Source organism: Myotis lucifugus, unplaced genomic scaffold (assembly GCF_000147115.1).
Source record: "Myotis lucifugus unplaced genomic scaffold, Myoluc2.0 scaffold_587, whole genome shotgun sequence".
NCBI classification, from domain to species: domain Eukaryota; kingdom Metazoa; phylum Chordata; class Mammalia; order Chiroptera; family Vespertilionidae; genus Myotis; species Myotis lucifugus.
This window is the reverse complement of record NW_005871635.1, coordinates 128,680-134,841: the sequence shown is the minus strand read 5'-3', so window position 1 is coordinate 134,841 and position 6,162 is coordinate 128,680.

Here is a 6,162-nt window from a genome sequence, read left to right as displayed (position 1 = left end):
AGTGGGCTAAAAGTTAATCACAAGGAAATTTAATAATTTTGTAGTAACTCCTCATGGTCTTTGCCCTTGGTTAGCACACAAGGCTTTATCACAAACAGTTTCCATGTGATCTGCATGAGGACACTGTAAGTCAAAGGGCCTGCTGGGCCCATGTTTCCCAAAAACCTCAGATGAATGGGCCATCAGGGAGCACTGGACAAGGTGGGAGAAAGAGCTGTGAGCCTCAGACACAGGTGAACACACCATGTCGGACAAGGCAGATGGGGTTAGGGAAGATTACCTGACTATGATAAAGTGTTTCTACCTTATATAAAATCTGTAGTTTCTACATCTTTGTAAAACAAAGATGTGGAATATGTATGAAAACTTTATATGAGTAGCTTTTGTGTGTATTTCAGTTCATGTTTCAATGTTTACATTTGGAGGAACCAGAACCCATTCCCAGACCTCTTTAACCAAATGCTCTACAGAAGAGAGAAATGTAATAATCTTGAGACGTATCAAACACCAACCAACATCCCAAAGTGCACCCTGACATTCTTTTGTTCTGTAGAGTCTTATCTCCCAACTATGCTGAAAGCACCTTGAAGTCATGAGTCATGTCTCTATCTTCTTTTGTAGAAACTTTTAATATAGTGTTGGTCTCAATAATTCATTACTTGAAGGGCTCACCAACATCCCTCTCTCACCAACATTATTCCATTATTTATGCTATATTTATGCTTACATTGTACAATTATCCAACATAGTAAATAACCAACCATAGTAAATCAAAATAATTGGCTAGATTGAGGAATAATTATTTACCACTAGAAGCCCGGTGTATGAAATTCATGCACGGGTAAAGTCCCTAGGCCTGGCCGGCAAACAGGACCAATCTGTGGGGCAATCGGTGGGTGATCAGGGCCCCCTACTCACACCCGCCTTGGCCAGCCTGACGCCGCCCACTCACCGGCCCCACCTCCGGTCGCTGCAGCCAGTAGCCTCCTTCTGCGGGGCAACTGCCCTGCTCACACCTGCCTTGGTTGGCCTGAGATCTGTGGGCTGGGGGCAGCTCCTGCATTGAGTGCCTGCCCCCTGGTGGTCAGTGCGCATCATAGCAACCGGCCATTCGGCCATTCAGTTGATTTGCACAGAGGCTTTTATTATACAGGATTAAATGAATCAGCCGAATTTATTTAAATGTAGGCCATAGATAAAATATCATGTTCTCATCATTTTAAGATACTGATCTGAACAAGAGATAAAGTCATATAAAGCCCATGACCTAAGCACTGGATGAAGGACAAATTAATTTAAAGGGAAAGCAATCAATGCAGTATTGTGCCAGCTGCCCTGAGGGACAATTCCCCTGCCCTCAAGGAGTTTTGAATAAAATTAAAGAGTCACAACACACATGGCAATTAAGACATAATAAAGACATCATATATTCAAAATGAAAACATGTGGAATATGCCAGTCTGTTCAAGTAGAAGAACTCCAATAAAAAATAAATTCATTCATTAAACCAGAAAAAATATATAACCAACTATCAAAAATTATATGTCATATGATATTTTCAAGATAAGGATGCTTAACATTTTAGTACATCTCCAGAATCATTTTTGTACAACTAATAAGAATTGTAAATAAAACAAGATCATATTATAAAATGTTAAACTTATTAATTATATTCAACAATATATTATGAACAAAACTTAAAATATTCTTACCAAAAATTTCAGATTACACAAAGCTATGGAGAAAAGACATTAATAAAAGAATCACAAACAAGAAAGATCTTGCCAGTAGAGCAATAACAAGATTAAATTTAAAAGGGTTACTTCTAGCCGAAACCGGTTTGGCTCAGTGGATAGAGCGTCAGCCTGCGAACTGAGGGGTCCCAGGTTCGATTCCAGTCGGGGGCATGTGCCTGGGTTGCGGGCACATCCCCAGTGGAAGATGTGCAGGAGGCGGCTGATCGATGTTTCTCTCTCATCGATGTTTCTAACTCTCTATCTCTCTCCTTTCCTCTCTGTAAAAAATCAATAAAATATATTTTTTAAAAAAGGGGATTACTTCTAAATCCTTAACTTAGGTTGAGAGTCTTTAGGTCTTGTCTGACTGCAAGCACAATATGCATCAACAGTATCACTGGCTTACAAAATGCTAATGTACCCTAGGCTGTCTTAACAAAAGCGTGGTGCTTAGTAATAAAAGAAAAGTCTCTCTCTAGGTGTACTGGTCTGACCATATCTTTGAGTTCTATACTGAATTTTATGCCCAAGTTTGGTCAAAAGGATGATAAACAAAATGAAAATTATGTCATACTAGAGGCCTGGTGCATGAAATTCATGCATGTGGGGGCGCAGTCCCTCAGCCCAGCCTGCACCCTCTCCAATCTGGGAACCCTTGGGGGATGTCCGACTGCCTCTCGCAATCTGGGACTCCTGGCTCCTAAGCACTTGCCTGCCTGCCTGCCTGCCTGATCACCTCTAACCCTTCTGCCTGCCTGCCTGATTGCCCCTAACTGCTCCCCTGCTGGCCTGATCACCCCTAATTGCCTCTGCCTCGCCCCACACCCAGGACCCAGGATTCCCTCCTCTGGCTAGTTGCAGGCACCTGGGACCTGGGCCAGCTTCGCCCAGGCTGGCCACAGCCGCAGGAGACCTTGGACAGGCAGCTTTGCCCAGGCCACAGCCACAGGCACCTGGGACTGCAGGGTGGGTGACTTGTCCCTCTTCTGGGCCACAGGTGCAAGTGCTGGTGTCCGGGACCGCAGGGTGTGCGGCTTATCCCTCTCCCAGGCCACAGCCCCAGCCACTGGTGTCCGGGACCACAGGGCATGCGGCTTTTCCCTCTCCTGGGCCGCAGACCCAGCCACTGGCACCTGGGACCATGGGGCGAGCGGGTTGTCCCTCTCCCAGGCCACAGGCACAGGCGCAGCCACTGGCGCCCAGGACCATGGGGTGGGCGGCTTGTCCCTCTCCCGGGCCACAGCCTGGCTGGGCCCCATTCCTCTCTTGCAAGCTCATTTGTGCCTGGCTGGTCCCCATTCCTCTTTCCCCAGTGTTGAGTGTCTGAGTGTTATGGCATGATGTCATGAGGGCGTGACAACCATTGCATATTAGCTCTTTATTATATAGGATGAGTCATAATGGCAGTAGTTAGGGTTGTTTTAGCTGGAAAAGAGGAGACTTTAAGGCTCTGTGTGTGCATGCGTGAATGCATGAGTATGTATGTGGGGTATGCATTTGTGTGTCTGTGTGTGTGAAAATTCTTAACAACACATACACACAAAGAGCTGTCCTGTGAAACAAATATTTGATGTATTTTGTGTGACTTATGAAAGCAGGAATAGTTGGACAACTCTGAGATCATTCTCAAGAGCACCCTAAAAGAAGGAATTACATAGAAGTCTTAGCTGTCCAACAATGGAACAGACTGTCTCTGTGGTGGCAAGTTCCCCTTTCTCTGAAAATATCTGAGAAGAGGTAGAATAAGGAATATTGGAGAGAAATTCCTGCCATTGGACTTACAGAATCCTGTGGCTCCTTCCAACTCTGAGATTATCAGGTAAAGTAAAAGAATATTACTGAACTAAATATATAACTTTTACTCTTGATTTGTGTATTTGTGCATATATGTATGTGTGAATATATGGATATGTAAAATTATCTAGATTTTAAAATACTCATATCTTGGAAATTTTCTCTTAAAAATATACTATCTTGAGCTTAAATCTTTTTTATTAAAAATCCTGCTTACTTATCCATGATGCAGTAAAAAAAGATAAAGTTTAAATTCCAGCTGTACCTCATACCAGCAGTATGACCTTGAGATATATGCGTAACCTCTTTGAGTCTTACTATCCCTCTTTTACAAATGATGAAATAACCAACAGACAAAAGAGCATTGTGAATATTAAGTGACATGTTACTACACTGCCTGGCACATATCAGGAACTTAATACATAGTAGTTGTTATTGTTAGTGCTGTTTTTGTTGTTGTTGTTGTTATTGTTGTTGTTATCATGGTTTACCATCACTTTCTCAGCACTTCCTCTTTTCCCCAGTACCTCTTCCTACTCTCTAACTTTATCTTTCAAGGCACAGTCATTTATCTTTGCATCAACATACACCCGTCTCAGCTCTCCCACAACTCTGTGCATGGTGTTTAAGGAAAATTAAACTAGCAGGAGTGTGCAAGGTATAGAATGCACAGAGAATGGTAGGAGATTGAGAGAGAAGTAACACAAGAGAGTTCAAGAAGCCAGAACAGGCCATCTCTTTTTCCTCCTCCAATTCCTCATTCTCCCCTCTTCCATCAAAAAAGAACAGAAACAGAAAGGAAGACCAGTGGAGAAAAACATACTGTCAAAAGATCATGAGTGGACCCTAGCTAGTTGGCTCAGTGGATAGAGCATCAGCCTGCAGACTAAAGGGTCCAGGTTTCAATTCTAATCAAGGGCACATGCCCAGGTTGCGGGCTCAATCCCCAGTAGGGAAAGTGCAGGAGGCAGCCGATCAATGATTCTCTCATCACTGATGTTTCTATCTCTCTCTCCCTCTTCCTTACTCTCTGAAATAAATAAAAAAATATTTTTTAAAAAAATGAGTGGAAACATTGGAAAAAGCAGGACCTTGAACTGGAAAGGCTTTGAAGGAAGGGAGATGCAAGTGAAAAACCACCAGGTCCAGAGTGGGTATCATGAAAAAGAGATGATTTAGAGAAAAGAACAAATGAGTCTCTGATGACTAGTTTTCTGGGCTGCCGTGTCTTTGCCTAAGCTTCAACTAAATAGAACTATAAATAGCTTAAAGTAAAGACAGCAGATAGGAACTGACATAATAGACAATATTGACTCTCTGAGAGATATAAGGGACCTTCTTAAAAGCATAACATTTTACATGATCATTTTTCAGGCTTCCTCTGGGTGAGTGAGTTCCTTTGGGGGACATAAGTGAATTGGCTATTCTTAGTGTTTTGTTTAAAGTGCACCGAGCATTGTACTAGGAATCAGATACTTTTCTAAGCAGACAAGGAGGGGGAAAGAATATAGTCATCACCTGGCTGGCATGGCTCAGTGGTTGAGCAATGACCTATGAACCTGGAGATCATGGTTCGATTCCCAGTCAGGACACATTCCTGGGTTGTGGGCTCAATCCCCAGTGTGGAGCATGCAAGCAGCAGCCAATCAATGATTCTCTGCCATCATTGATGTTTCTATCTCTCTCTCCCTCTTCCTTCCTCTCTAAAATCAATGAAAATATATTTGTAAATAAAAGAACATAGGCACCAACATCCCCCATCTTTATCCTAAGGGTCTTCATTAGCCGAGTGTAAATGAAGATCCAAGACCTACATTTGCCTCTCTAACACATCACTTTCTCTATCCAGTCCCTTGTCTGAAAGAATTAAACCAGTCTTATCTTCCCTCTCTCACAGGTAGAATTAATCTACAGCCCTCCAGGCACTTACCCAATGAATACTTCCTCCTGATAAAATCCCAGATTGTCTGCCTTCGCTCCATGAACTTGCCTCTTCCCCCTTGTCCTCAGTGTTGGGTCTTCCATGAGGTCTCAGCCCATAGTGATCTTCTTCTTTCTCAGATTACCAACTTCACCAACTGTTCTTTATTGGACTTGGAGCTTGTTAAAAGACCCAGTTGCAAAAGCCCAAACTGAAAATCTCCAGGAATAAAGCCTGAGAAGCTATACTTTCATAAGTTAATGGCTGATTCTGATGCACATTATTTGAGAACCATTGGACTTGTGTGATTGTTTAGGACTTACTATAAATTGCTCATTACTGTGTGATAATTTCTCATGAGTTTGATCTAGTCTCCAAATTTAAACCATAATCCCCTTTAATGCTTAAGTAGTAGGTGTTTTGAATCCCCTTTATATGCACACTAGTGGCCCAGTGCATGAAATTCGTGCACGGGGGGAGGTGTCCCCAGCTCGGCCTGCACCCTCTCCAATCTGGGACCCCTTGGGGGATGTCCGACTGCCGGTTTAGGGCCCGGGCCTAAACTAGCAGTTGGACATCCCTCTCACAATCTAGGACTGCTGGCACCTAACTGCTCACCTGCCTGCCTGCCTGATCGCCCCTAACCATTCTGCCTGCTGCCTGATTGCCCCCAGTTGCCCCCCCTTCTGGCCTGATCACCCCCAAGTGCCC